General features: G+C 40.3%; 1 pseudogene; it reads left to right on the forward strand.

The window, feature by feature from the left end:
- Nucleotides 1-8,482: 8,482 nt before the first annotated feature.
- On the forward strand, nucleotides 8,483-12,213 carry LOC118525777 (large ribosomal subunit protein uL16-like; annotated as a pseudogene).
- The last annotated feature ends 3,291 nt before the right edge of the window (nucleotides 12,214-15,504 follow it).

Consider the following 15,504-nt stretch of genomic DNA (forward strand, 5'->3'; position numbering starts at 1 on the left):
TAAGTTGATTTTGTTGGGGGAGCTCTGTGCCTCCTGGATCTGGATATACGTTTCCTTCCCCAGATTAAGGAAGTTTTCAGGTATTATTTATTCAAATAAATTTTTGGTCCCCCTTTCCCTCTCTTCTTCTTCTGGGGTCCCTATAATGCCAATGTTATTATGCTTGATGGTGTCTCTGAGTTCTGTAAGTCTATTCTCATTTTGCGTAATTCCTTTATCTCTCATTTGCTCAGCTTGATTACTTTCCATATTCTGTTTCCAGGTCATTAATTCATTCCTCCGCTTCCTCTAGCCTGCCATTTATTCCATCAAGTGTATTTTTAATTTCATTAATTTTGTTTAATTTCATTAGTCTTCTGATTGGTTCTTTTTTATGTCTTTGTAATGGTCTCACTGATGTCCTCCACTCTTTTCTCAAGTCCAGTGAGTATCTTATGATCATTACTTTAAATTCTCTATTTGGAATATTACTTATGTCTGTTTCACTTAGGTCTCTTGCTGCAGTTTCGTTCTGTTCTTTCATTTGGGGTATTCCTCTGTCTCTTCATTTTGTTTATTTCTCTATTTCTCTGTGGTAGGAGAGTCAGCTATCTTGCCTGCTCTTGAAGGTAATGGCTATAGTGTCCTGCAGTGCAGTGCCCCCTGTTCCCCAGGACCTGGTGCTTCGGGGATTGTCTCCTATGTGTGTCGCCTGTGCCCTGCTGTTGAGTCCTCACCACTTTTTTCTTCAGTTCAGTTGTCTGCAGTGGTTCTCTTTGCCTGTTGTGGGCAGTGTTTGGTCCCCAGCCAGGTGGAGTGCATTTTAACAAGATGTGCACTGGTCTGCTTGGGAAATGATTGTTGTTGCCAGAGTGGAGGTCCTATAAAAAACATGGGTCAGGAGATGAGATGTTGGTGGGTTCTAGGGGAGGGGGCTTGTAGCATCAGAACTGAGGCAGGCATGACTGGGAAGGGTGGATCCGCTGAAGCGCTGGGCCAGACCTTGGTGTGAGCAAGTTAGGTAGTGTATATTGGCATTGCATTGGTTCCTGAAGGTGTCAGGGAAGGAAAATGGGACCCATCAACTCCTTTGTTCCTGGAGGGGTCTCCCCGTGATCCCTGCCTCTCTGGGCCATGCTCTTAGATGAGTAAGTAACTCTCCCTCCCATCTGCCCTAGACATTTTTCAAACTGTTGCTTCCATGCTGTATCTCTGCTGGATTTTTGTCATGCTGTCTCTTTAAGGGTGAGGACTCCACTTCTTAATGCCATCTCTGCTCTCCCAGAGCAGAGCCCACCAGATTTTTAAAATTTAAGTCCCATTGGTTGTAAGAACTCATGAGATTTGGCCTCTCTTGCTTTCAAAGCCAGATGTTATGGGGATTCATCTTCCCCATGCAGTCTCCCCAGTGTGATCGTCTGTTTTTCATCCTTCTCTGCACAATTGGCTCCCTTCCCACTCTGAATGGCCATGGTCTTTTTTGCTCCCAAACCACATCTTCACCCTTCTTACTTTCTTCAGTGTGGCCTCTTCTCTACCTTTAGTTGTGGAGTTTGTTCTGCCAGTCTCTTCTGGGTTATTTATGCCAATATGAGTGTTATCTTGTTGTATCTGTGGGATGAGGTGAGCTTAGGGTCCTCCTACTCTGCCATCTTTCTTCCTCCTCCAGCCCATCTAGTGTATTTTTTATTTCAGTTATTGAGTTCTTCATCTCTGATTGGTTCTTTTATGTTTTCTATCTCTTTGTTAAGGGTCTCACTGAGGTCCTCCACTCTTTTCTCAAGTCCGGTAAGTATCTTTATGACCGTTACTTTAAATTATCTACCAGGCATATTACTTATCTCCATTTATTTAGATCTTTTGCTGTGATTTTTATCTTGTTCTTTTATTTGGGACATATTCCTCTGTCTCCTCATTTTGTCTAACTCTGTCTGTTTTTATATGCTAGGAAACTCAGCTATGTCTTCTGCAGCATAGTGTCCCCTGTTCACTAGAATCTGGTGCTTCAGGGATATCTCTGGTGTGTGTTGCATGTACCCTACTGTTGTGGCTGAGCTGCTTTTGCCTTCAGTCCTGTTGTCTGCAATGGCTTTCTTTGCCTGTTGTGGGCAGCATTTGGTCCCCAGGTTGTCAGTGGGCTAGTCTTGGGTTTGAGTTGAGATAGTCCAGGCATTTGCCTGAGATGTAGTAGCACTAAACTACAGGGTGCTTTTCCTGTGTTGTGCCCCGGAGAAGCTTTTGTTGGTGGGTGCAGTCTGCAATCAGACCAGATCTCTGCCTGCGGCACCCTGGTGGGGCCTTAGTCAGACTGGTGTATGTGTGGTTATCTTCCCCTCTCCCCAGGGTAGGAGTTATTTTGGAGTGGTGCTGGCCTCTTTCAGGGCTGCTTGCACCCTGCCAGACTTACAGCACCACTTTGGATCAGCTCCAGCCAATGGCCTATTAGAGGGGCAGGTCTACAGGAGACACAGGGACCAAGGCATGCCAGACAGGGCAGGGTGAATGGGGTTAATGAGTTAGGTCAATGGTGTTGTTTGGCTTGTTCCCAAAGTGTCTATGTGTCTAGGCTGAAGGGGGGTGGAGAGAAATGGCACCCGCCAGCTCCTTTCTTCCTGGAGAAGACTCCCAAAGATCCCTGCCCCTCTAGCACACACTCTGAGATTAATGAACAAATTTCCCTCCTGTATACCCCAGGCATTTTTCAAAGTGCTGCTCCTAGGCTGTATCTCCATGGGGTTGTTGGTTCTGCTATCTCTTTAAGGGCAGAGACTCAGTTTCCTCTCACCCTCCCTGCTCTCCCAGAGCTGAGCCTGCTGGTTTTTAAAGTTCCAGGTATTAAAGTCCACTGATTATAAGAACTTGTGAAATTTACCTCCTCTGGTTTTCAAAGCCAAATGTTATGGGGATTTGTCTCCCCTCTCCATGCTTGTGGCATCCCTCCTTCCTACAGACAGTCCCACAGGTCCATTTATCTCCCAACTACATCTCTGCTCTTCCTACCCTCTTCAATGTGGCCCCTTTTCTACATTTAGCTGTGGGGAGTCTGTTCTGCCAGTCTTTGGGTTGTTTTCTGGGTTCTTTACACTGATGTGGGTGTTATCTAGTTGTATCTGTGGCATGAGGTGAGCTTAGGATCCTCCTACTCTGCCATCTTCCCCAGAAGCCTTCCATATATATCTATATATATTAAGAAGCACTTTCAGAAATAACTCCTGGTAGATCTGGGCCTGGCTCTCTCTGGATTGTGATCTTCAACCCTGGCTGTAATTAACAAGTATGTAGAATGATGGATGCTCCAGGTCCACATGAGACTCATTCACTCACAATTTCTAGGCATGAGGCCCTGGTATTGGTATTAAAAACACTCCTCAGATAATTTTAATGGCACCAAAGATTGATGTACATTGTACCAGGGGGTGGTATGCCAGGAAAATTTACTTTAAGTTCATCTAGTTTCTTAGCCTCTCAAGAGACATTTGGGAATGTGTTGGGTTTTTAGCAGTTATTTATATCTTCTGGACAGGCAAACAGTTGGCCAGCATCTGCAGGTGGTAGGCAGGACCATGCAATTATGGAAACGCTGTGAGGGTGGTGAGAGCTCCCTCAGCGAACTCCCTGGATTCCATCCTGTCTTCCCTCCTGCCTCCAGTATCATGGGGTTATTCATGGGCATTTGGAAGTTTGGACATGCTGCTGCGTAACTCCCCATCTCTATTTGTCTGTGCAGTGAGGTGTCTCTTGGTCCACCAGCATCTTTCTGTCACTTGTTTACTGCCAACCTGTGATAATCCTGCAACTATACTCTCACAGATAGGGAAAATATTTGAACCATTACAAATGTGGCAGAATGAGATTTTCTTCCCTTTAACCACTTCTTTACTTCCACTCCTTGCCCCTGGAGGAGATGGGAGCCTGGCTAAGAGTAAGAAGTCAGTTGTTAATACAATACTATGTTTATGTTTTATCATGAGAGGCAGCTAATAATATGAAAAAGACTTGTTTGTACTTACAAATATTCCACTCTGAAGACTCTGACTTTATTTCTTATGATGGATTACACGTACATGCCCTCCAGACAACATGGGCATGAATAACAATGTTTAAGATTTTATTAAAGCAGCAATGATTTCTTGGCTAAATGTTCGCAATAATTACTTCCATTTTTAATACAAAATTCTTTTTTTTTTTTTTTTTTTTTAGATTTTATTTACTTATTTGACAGAGAGAGACACAGAGAGAGAGGGAACATAAGCAGGGGGGAGTGGGAGATGGAGAAGCAGGCTTCCCTCGGAGCAGGGAGCCTGATGTGGGGCTCGATCCCAGGACCCTGGGATCATGACCTGAGCCGAAGGCAGACGCTTAACGACTGAGCCACCCAGGTGCCCCTTTAATACAAAATTCTTAAAAATAACTCATAATCTTTAAAAAATAACTTTAGTAATACGTATTGAGAGAAAATAAGAAAATACAATTAAATTGAAAAAAATGAAACTGTTATAATCCAGAAAAAGAATGACTAACATTCTTCCATGTAAATGGCCTTCTAGAAGCATCTTTGTAAAGGTCTATTTGTGCACACATTTATTGACAGGTTCTCTGTATCAGGTCTTGACTATTTGCAATCAGATACATTCCTTCTTCTTTCTTTATATAAAGGATGGGATAACCACTGCAGACAGCACTTCCTGTTTTCCCCTGTTACCACATCATCTGGCTTTCATTGAGGTTTAGCGAATGAGAAGTCTTCATGAGTTTGGAGGCAGGAAAAAGGGAGAAGCCAGGGTGTTTTATTCCCTTCTCTCTGCCTTCACCAACAGCTCTTTCAATTTCTGTGTAACAGGGCTGTTAATGTCCTAATTTCTATCAGCTGACCTTGGCCTTTGGGCTGTACTGTCACCTCCTTTCTCTTTGTCCTAGCCTAGGGTCTGGGTAGTGGCTTCCCACTCCTGCTAATCTGTCACCTTGTCTTCCTCTGATTTCTCAACTCTTTCATATCCTGCATATCCAGTTCTCTGATTTAAATCTCCACTATTTTACATGCTAGTGTGGGTCTTGTGCACCTGGCTGGATGCTGATGGATGCAGGTTGATAGTGATATAAAAAGAAAACTTGACATTCATCTAGGAGGTATCAAAATTGAATTCTGCATTTCATCACAACTGGTTCTGTTTGAAGTTGATTAAAGGCTATGAATTTTGACCCTTACTGGAACTAATTGAAGACACTGATCAGTGAGCTGTGGTGCTTGTTGCCAACTGTTTATAGACAGTGAAGTTGTTCCATCATATCCAGAGGGCTAATTTTCTTTTTTTTAGAGGACTAATTTTCTATACTTAATTAGTTTATCTACTGTGAACACCTATTTTTTTTTTTTAACACTTAAAACACCTCACTTTCCCCCATCAGCACCCTGCTCAGTGATTTCTTTATTACCTTAGGATCCCTCATGTGGTAAGATTACAGACACAACTTGGCTTTTTTTTTTTTTTTCTTTTAAATCTCTGGTAGTCTTTGTTTTATTGTTTGACACTAAAATTTTACAACATGCTTTTTACTCTATTCAATATTTTATGACTTGTCAATTGTATTTATGTTTCAATGCCATAATTTCTTCAACATTGTTAAACATTTAGTTTGTTTCAAGTTTTTTGCTTGCTGTGATTAATACCTTAACAGTTAAACATCTGAAACTATTTTCAATTATTCAAGTTGTAAATTTTTTGAGCAACTCTTCACTAAAGGTTTCAAATGACTTCTCAGTTGATATGCAAGCTGCAGAGAAAATAAAACTGAAGGAAACGCTAAATGGAAAATAAGTGATAGTGGTTATCTTCAGAGATCTTTTCATTATTTATCTCCTCCCTCCCCTCTTTGTTCAGGTCCAACCATGCCTGACTCAGTCCACATGTCTCAGGGGAAGTTGATCCCACCCATTCTCCAGGGAGGGTCTGTGGTTAAGCCTACCTCCCTTCCCCAGGGATTGGTTTAGAAATTGTCATATGACTCAGTCTGTGCCAATAAGCATCAAGGAGAGGTTTGATGTAGATTATGGGAAAAATGCATCCTCCCTAATCTGGGACTTTGCTGTCTTCTTCTGGTTGTTGCGTGGCCCAGAAGTACTGTAGTCATTTCATATTTAGCCTCAGTAGGAAGCCACATATGGTGGAGGGAGAACAGGGAGCCAGAGCCACAGATAATGTCAACTCTGAAACCTCATCTTCTAGACTTCTAGTCATGCAAGCCAAGAGACTTTCTACATTTGAAGACAGGTTGAATGAAGTTTTCCATTATTTCTTGCTCAAAGCATCCTAATTTGTACAGCAAATTAGCAAAATAAGTACTAGAGGTGTTATGAGTTCTAATGTTTAAAAAAAGAAGAAAATGAAGAAGAAAAAAATATAAGTGATTATATGTCAACCAGTTTTAAACATTATTTTTATATCTGACAAAAAACTAGAGACACATTGATTCAAAATAGATATATCTATTTTTAAGAAGTGTGGTTCCGGCATAAGTGTCTGTTGATATTTTTATTTATGTTGACAAATAAGATGAAAGTGAAATAGCTTTGATGTATATTAGAACTTCATTGGTTCATCAAAGAGATGAGAGACTTTTGCTGACTTGGGTGATAGTTGTAGAATACCGGAAGTATATTTCCTCTGTGTGTGTGTGTATGTGTGTGTGTGTGGTGTTCTTTACAGTGTAATGGCTACATTATGTTATGATATGCCTTTAAATTTGATGTATGTTAACATTTTATCTATCCTGTTGTTAAATCTAGACCTCAGGTTAACAAACTACAGCCTAGGGGCTCAATTTCACTGCTCCTGTTTTTGTAAATAGTTTTATTGAAACATAGCTGTGTCATTTATTTACTTACTGTCTGTGGCTGCTTTCTCACTACTACAGTAGTGTTGAATAGCTGTGACAGAGATCGTGGTCTGCAAAGCCTAAAATACTTACTGTCTGACCTTTTATAGAAAATGTTTGCCAAATCCTGGTCTGGATGATCAACAAAAGGATAACTCAAACCCTGATTTAACTAGTAGGACAGCTGATGTCGATAGCCACATCTCCCGACTCCTGGGGGTGTCCTTCCATTGTCCCACACCAGTAGTCTCTCCCTGACTTGTTGTCCCTTCCTATACTGATTAACTGACACTGGTTAAATCTGGGACTTTGGAGGCAGAAGGGGAAACATTTTTCAACTCCAACTTCGCCTGTTTAAAAGGTATTTGCTTTAATGTAGTTAGTCCAGTGTTCCAAATGCTACCTACTTTACTATTTTATCTCTATGGTTTCATACTTTTATAAATAAAATATTTATTATTAATATCTCTTTACTGCTTTCTGAATAAATAATTACAAACTTTCTAGTTGACTGTGAGCCATGCTATAGCGGATATGGTCCAACATAAGTTCCAAAGATTTATGATTTAAACAAGAATGTTCTTGGGCGCCTGGGTGGCTCAGTTGGTTAAGCGACTGCCTTCGGCTCAGGTCATGATCCTGGAGTCCCGGGATCGAGTCCCATATCGGGCTCCCTGCTCAGCGGGGGTCTGCTTCTCCCTCTGTCCTCTTCCCTCTCGTGCTCTCTGTCTCTCATTCTCTCTCTCTCAAATAAATAAATAAAATCTTTAAAAAAAAAAATAAACAAGAATGTTCTTGTGAAGCTATATGTAACAAGAGACCTTCGGGCTATTGGAGTAGTTTGCTGCCATGGTAGAGACCACTGACTGAGACTTGGCCTTAATCATCCCAGTGTGTCTCACCTACATAGAATTACCAAGGGTGCTTGTTAAAATGTAGATTTTACACTTAAAATGTAGATTTACACAGGCTCACTGAATCAGAATTTGTGGGACATAGAGCCTGTAAACTTCTAGTAGGTATGTTTGATCAAATACTGAAAAATCATCGTGACCTTCCATGAGACATTGAGCAGTCTTTGGGCCTCATTTGTAAAATGAAGGGCTTGGGTTCTATGATTTTATGTAACATCTTAAGATGGGTTGTTTTCTCGTAGTACAGGAGACTAATGTGAAGGAGGCAAGAGCAATAATTATGCCTTTATCTCTGTTATTTGTTTAAAAATACATGAACACGGGGTGCCTGGGTGGCACAGTCAGTTAAGAGGCTGAGTCTTGATTTTAGCTCAGGTCATGATCTCAGGATCCTGGGATTGAGCCCTGGATCAGGGCTCCATGTTTAGCAGAGTCTGCTTCAGGATTCTCTCTCTCCCTCTGCCCCTCCCCCTGCTTGCTCACTCTGTCATAAATAATTAAATCTTTTAAAAAAATGTACACACCTCTTTGTGCTGTAAGCATTCAAACACACGCACTTCTCTTGCCATGTATTTTTGGTAATGGGAGGCATTTGTGGCAGGACTACTATTTATACACAGCCTCTTGGGCATCAAATGGAGCATCCAGACATGTTCTGGATGAGAGCGTTTACCCTGCACCTGGTGCATTAGCTGATGGAACAGTGGGAAGGCCTCATGGGACACCATAAAGATGGAGTGTGCTATCTGGTGGGCGCTGCAGATGTTGTACTTAAGGTTGTCACAGAGAACCATGCAGGTGGCCTGCTTCAACTGAGTGCACCAGGTGCAGATCCTTACAAAAGATTTCTGCTACCAATGATGAGTCAGATTGGTGACAAGGGAAATAAACAACACTAAAACTCTCATTCAACTCGTGTTTACGGACCAATTTCCATTTTTTTTTTTTTTCCTACGGGAAATTCACAAGTTGATTGGTGGCCAAAAGCTTGGTAGTTTCTATAAATATTTCAAGATCAGAGCAAGCAGAAGGGTTATCTACAAATTAATGTCATGGTAGCTAAGAAGCAAAAGTTGAACTACACAATGACACGACATATTCCCATTGTAATATTTCCAAATAGATAAAATTGCCTCTTTAATATCTTTGTAGTACAATGTGGGTCATCTTGTCAAGCCATCTTTTATAGAACATTTAATTTACATGTTTCACTTTTGGCTGCTTAGGCCTGTACAATCTCCTCTTCTCCTGTTTTCCTGGATGTTTTAGCAGGAACACCTTAACTCAAATATGACAAAATCTTTGTCTCCCTGCCAATGGAAAATCAGTTGCCACAAGGAAGACATGTGGTAGAGGAAGGCAGAAAAGAACTTGGACTCCTAGGTTGTTCTTAAATTACTGCCAGCTTGCACTCAAACTTTTCCAGACATAGACTGTGGAAAAGACTTGGTGTGTGTTCTTGCTGATGAGCATTTCACAACAATAGTCTCCATGTACCAAGCCTGCATCCATGCATATTGAAGCAAAGTCTGGTGGCCAATGGGGAATGGGTCACCACCTACCTCTCCTCCACTCACATGAATACTTCTCAGTGCCCTCTTCATTAAGATTCAGAGAATCCATGATGAAGGAAGATAGAATGAATCTTGAGATCCTAAAAAAGAACTTTCCAGTTAGAAAGAACTTTCTAAAGTAGTGTTAAAATTAGGAACAATTTCTAAATCATACTCTCTAAAACAAACTAGGTACATTAGTTTGCTGGGCCTGCCATAACAAAATACCACAGACTAAATGGCTTAGCAACAAGAAGTTTCTCACAGCTGTGGAACCCGTGAAGTCCATGATTGAGGTTTCATGTTCAGTTTCCTGAGGCCTCTCTCCTCAACTTGCAGATGGATGCTTGCCTACTCACTGTGTCCTCACATGGTCTTTTCTCTGTGCAAGTGCATCCCTGATCTTTCTCTTTTTGGGTGTCCAAATTTCCTCCTCTTATAAGGACACCAGTTAGATGGAATTAGAGCCCAGTCTATCTGCCTCACTTTAACTTAATCATCTCTTTAAAGGCCCAATCTCCAAATATAGTCGCATTTAGAGGTAGTAGAGGTTAGGGCTCCAGCACATAAATTTTGGGTGACACAATTTAGCTCGTTACACTAACCCAGATTTCTAATAGTCCATGAAAAGGTTTAGTATAGAATGATTTTAATTATCTAATAATACCCAATTTGCTTTTGACTTTGCTAATAAGCCAAATCTGTAGGATTGGAAAAGTAAGCCTGTCAGGAAAAAAAAATTTTTTTTCACCCTGGTCCCATGGGCTGCATTTGTTGACAGACATCACCCTCACCTCCTCGATTCAATGAATTCCCTTTTTACAGCTCTCCTAGAGTAATTGGAAATGATGCCCTTGCATCCAGTAAATGTTCTTTTGTCCCACCTCAGCTGTCCTTTCCCATGGTCACACCTTCACACCACATTCATGATGTGGCTTCATCCACATCATGAATGAACACTGCTGAAATCTTGACTCCTTGCATCCACTAGTCTGTTGTAGGCCTCCCATTCAGCAGTTCTTTGATCCTATGAAATCTTTAGCCCATTGGCCTTATTTCATTAACAGTCCTCCCTTCTGCCTCCACCTGGTCTTCTCTTCCTTTCCTATCCAACTTTAGATTCTAAGATCCATCACGAGAATTACTTTCTTTCCCTTTCTCCCTCCAGGGTTGGCAGAGTTACAGTCCTGGTAAAACCAAGTCCTCTGCTTCCTGCATGCCTTTCCCCCCGCAGAAGCCATAGAAAAGTACAACTTTTTTTTTTTTTTTTTTTTACTATTCTCATTTCAGAGTCATAGCATGTGATAGAAAGAGTAATCCTCCCCACCAAAGATGCCCATGTGTCAAACCAGATTCACAGAAGGTGATGTGATGACCAAGGCAGAGGCAGAGTAAGAGGTGTGGCAATGGAAACAGAGGTCAGAGACAGAGAGATCTGATGCTACACTGCTGGCTTTGAAGGGGAGGGGGAGGGGATCATGATCAAAGAATGCAGGCAGCCTCTAGAAGCTGGAAAATTCGAGGAAATATTTTCTCCTAGAGCCTCCAGAAGGAGTGTGGCCTTGCTGACACCTTGATTTTAGCCCAGTGAAACCCATTTCAGGGTTCTGACCTCTAGCATTTAAGATAATAAATTTGTGTTGTCTTAAGCCACCAAGTAATGGTAATTTGTTACAGTAGCAACAAGAAACCAATACAAACCTCAAATGGCCACTGAAACCGTGTGACATTTGTACCTCCCAGTATGCTTGCTTTCCTATTCTCCAAAATAGGAGCTCTTCTCACCTTAGCACTAACGTTGCCTTGTATTTCATTGAGAACCTGAATCCTATTATGATCAATATATGTATTTATGTGCTCAACTACTTATATGTAATCAATATCCCAACTACATTGCTACCTCCTTGATCTTGTCACATATTTGGCCCCTGACCATGCCACTATCTTCAAGGAAAAGGGATGGAAGAGGAAGAGAAAAATCAGCATCCTACTTTTCAATGTTAGCTGACTATTTGCTTGTGCTATAATATATCTGTAGTATGTAAACTGAAGCTTCTTCATATTTGTACCCAAAGAACAACTTCTGCCTTAATATTTAAAACTTGGGGTTTTAAAAAAAAATAAAATTATAGCCCAAATAACTGGTGGTTTTGTGTAAAAGAATTCATTCCCAAACAAAGACATTACAAAAAAATGTGGATACAACCTCTTCTCTCCCTTCAGGACCCCACAGAAGATTATGGTGTTGCTATGGGTCACTGCCCTGCCCGTGTTATTGATATTATAAGAACAAGCCATATCCAAAGTCTCCCTTCTGCAGAGAAGTGCCTGATGCCAAGATCCACATCTTTGACCTGGGATGGAAGAAGGCAAAAGCAGATGAGTTCCCACACTATTTGCCACATGGTGTCAGATGAATATGAACAACTCCCTTTTGAAGCCCTGGAGGATTCCTCTGTCTGTGCCAACAAGTACATGGTGAGAAGCTGTGGCAAATATGGCTTTCACATCCAAGTACGGCTTCACCCCCTCCACATCATCCATATCAACAAGATGTTGTCTTGTGCTGGAATCAATGGGCTATAGACAGGTTTGTGGGATACCTTCAGAAAGCCCTAGGGCACAGTGGCCAGGGTCCGTATTGACTAAGTCATTATGTCCGTCCATACCAAGCTGCAGAACAAGAAACATGTGGTTGAGGCCCTGTATAGGGCCAAGTTTAAGTTCCCTGGCCTCCAGAAAATCACATCACTGAGAAGTGGGGCTTTATTAAGTTTAATGTAGATGAATTTGAAGACATGGTGGTCGAAAAGTGGCTCATCCCAGATGACTGTGGGATCAAATACATCCTTAATCATGGCCTCCTGGAAAAATTGTAGGCACTGCACTCATGAGAACCTTGGCACTGCCCCTTCCTTATTCATGTCCACCAATAAATCCTATTTCCTATAAAAAATATGGATATAACCAAAGACCAATCAGTAACTTGAACTCTTTACTATAATGGCAAGCATAAGCCAACACTAAACCTATGCCTGTTACCTTAATTATGGGTTTTGTGATTGCTTTTAAACATAACCTAAAAGATTTATTATGAATTTTTTTTAAAGATTTTATTTATTTGAGAGAGAGAATGAGATAGAGAGAGAGACCATGAGGGTCAGAGGGAGAAGCAGACTCCCTGCTGAGCAGGGAGCCCGATGAGGGACTCAATCCTGGGACTCCAGGATCATGACCTGAGCCGAAGGCAGTCGCTTAACCAACTAAGCCACGCTGGCACCCCTATTTATGAATTTTTTTTGTGCAGAGGAGTATATAAATGCATATATGTAGTTTAAGAAGCAGCAGATGAATGCATATGAATATATGTATATATATGTATGTATGTCTGTTGATTGGGAGAGAAACTTTGAAGATCCCTGTGTTTCTTCCTCATGGCAACCTCACTTTTGTCCAAGTGAAACCACCATCCTGAAATTTGTGTTAATGTTTTCCTTGCTTTTCTTTATAGTTTAACCACCTGTACAAAATATGACCATACATCCAGTTCATCTGAGACAATCTTGGTTTAAGAACGTTGTCCCTGAGTAATTATTAACAGTATTCCTTTTTCCTCTAAAACATCCTACTTTGGATGATCTATATTAAATATGGACACAGACTTTATGTATAGATTGCTATACATATCTTACTTATTTTTGAAGCTGAGTGGCAAAGTGGAAACCTAATTTTGTGTTTTTTTTTTTTTGTTTTTTTTTTTTTTTTTTTAAAGATTTTATTTATTTATTTGACAGAGAGAGACAGCGAGAGAGGGAACACAAGCAGGGGGAGTGGGAGAGGGAGAAGCAGGCTCCCCGCAGAGCAGGGAGCCCGATGCGGGACTCGATCCCAGGACCCTGGGATCATGACCTGAGCCAAAGGCAGTCGTTTAACCGACTGAGCCACCCAGGCGCCCTGGAAACCTAATTTTGTAAGAAAACTGCATTATTGCCATAGTTAGATGAAGGCTCCCAGAGAGTCTTGAGGTCATGATTTGGCTTCCGTGTTTATGGAATTTCATAAGGGCATCTTTTGGAGAAGTCAGTGGACAAAGCAGTGAGTTACTTTCGAGGAACATAGAGTTCACCATGGTCCACAGTGTGGGACTACACTGTGGGCTACAGTGTGGGTCTGGTTGTTAATCATATTTTTAAATCATCTTTTAAAATTATTTTTAATATTTATTGAGGTATGATATGTGTACCATAAAGTACATATATCTTAAGTATATACCTGAGGAATTTTCATATACAACATATTGCTGTATCCAACACCCAGATCAAGATATAGAACTTCTAGCCCCAGAAGACACCCTCATGCCTCCTCCCACTCAAAGATGATTACTATTCTGATGTTTATCAGCAGTGATTATTTTATTAGTTTTTGAAATTCATATAAGTGAAATTGATACTCCTTTGTCTAGCTGTTTTTGCTCATTATGTCTGTGAGATTCACTTACTGGATATCAGTTCATTCTCTTTCTTGCTATGCAGTATTCCATTGTATGACTACACAATTTTTTTTTTATCCATTCTACTGTTGATAGACTTTTATTTTTTATATTTCCCAGTTCACTCTTACAAATGAATATAAATGAGTATATCACTGGCAATATACAGGAATTCCAGTTGTTCTGTGTCTTTATTTTATTTTGTCACTCTTAATTTCAACTGCTCTTATAATTTTTTCAATAGTGATATCCCAAAAGCCCAATGAATTATAAAATTAATAAAAGTAATTCCTTGCAATAAAATGAATTCCTCAAATGTCATTAGTCATATTAGCAGTCATTTAAAAAATTTTACCATTTCAGAAATTTTGATCAAAATTTTAATGAAAATTATAAAGATATTCACTATAAAGGAAGAATGAGTTGGCTGAGTTTGAACTATAATTTATTGTTTTTTATAAGGTTATGTTAATCTAGGGATGAAGTTGTGTCCCCTCAAGATTCATATATTGAAGCTCTAACCTCCAGTGTAGTAGTATTTGGGGATGGGACCTTTGGGAGATAATTAGGTTTAGATAGGTCAAAAGGGCAGGGCCTTCATGATGAGGTTAGTGCTCTTATAAGAAGAGACACCAGAGGGCTTGCTCTCCCTCCCTCCATGTCATGTGAAAACACAGTGAGAAGACAGCCATCTGTATCCAGAAAGAGGGCTCTCATCTGTAACCAAATCTGCTGGTATCTTGATCTTAGACTTCCCATCCTCCAGCACTCTGAGAAATGTCTGTTTTATAAGCCACCCAATTTGTCATATTTTGTTATAGCTGTCCAAACTAATACATTAAAAACTGATGTTCTACCAACATAAATTCATATAAGATTTTGCATAGAGAAATATGTTTAGACTTTTTTCTCATATAACAGGTACAATTATTTCCAAATGACCCATCATTAATTAACAGGAATGTAAGTAAGCACTTCTCTTTCCAATTTCTTGATTACACTGGATTCTACTTGGACACAGACAAAAAGGTGACTCCATAGTATTTTAAAGTGGGCCAAGAGAAGATAACATTCGTGTGACAGATCCTTAGGCCAAGGAGTCCGTCTCAGGGAAAGAAATGTAAACGATAGTTGACTGTGGAAAAATAAATACTAACAGTTTTAGGAAAGAAAAAAAAGTGGAGAAAAATTGGGAGACAAGCTGTTTTATGATTGTCTTGCAGGAAAATCATTTAGCAAAGTCTTGAGAGTGAATTTAAGAAAGCTCACAGTGGCTGTGAGCCCAATGAAAAGATACTATTTCTGTGTGATCAGATTAAACTTGTTACTATTTCAGTACAAATTCTGAAATGGGAAGCTAAAAGGATTTCTATTTGGGGCATCAAATGCTGGCAATGGAAGCTGAACTAATCTCAAGAGGGATAACTATAGAAAATCATTCTGAAAAAGGATTTATTTCCTTGCTGAAAAGATGTGCTGAAAGAGAGAACCTGCCTTTGACTAGGGATAGAAACAGGGAAAATGTAGAGAAAGATGCAGGAGATAATTATACTATTTAAATCAAAACCACTGTATTTAATTGACGTAGCACACATCGATCATCTGCCATATTCCAAGTGTTGTGCAATGTAATAGGGTATAAGTGTTTAGAATCATGAGGTGATTAATTCAGGTGCTCAAAGTTACTTGAGCATGT

This window comes from Halichoerus grypus, chromosome 4 (genome assembly GCF_964656455.1).
Source record: "Halichoerus grypus chromosome 4, mHalGry1.hap1.1, whole genome shotgun sequence".
Taxonomy (NCBI): domain Eukaryota; kingdom Metazoa; phylum Chordata; class Mammalia; order Carnivora; family Phocidae; genus Halichoerus; species Halichoerus grypus.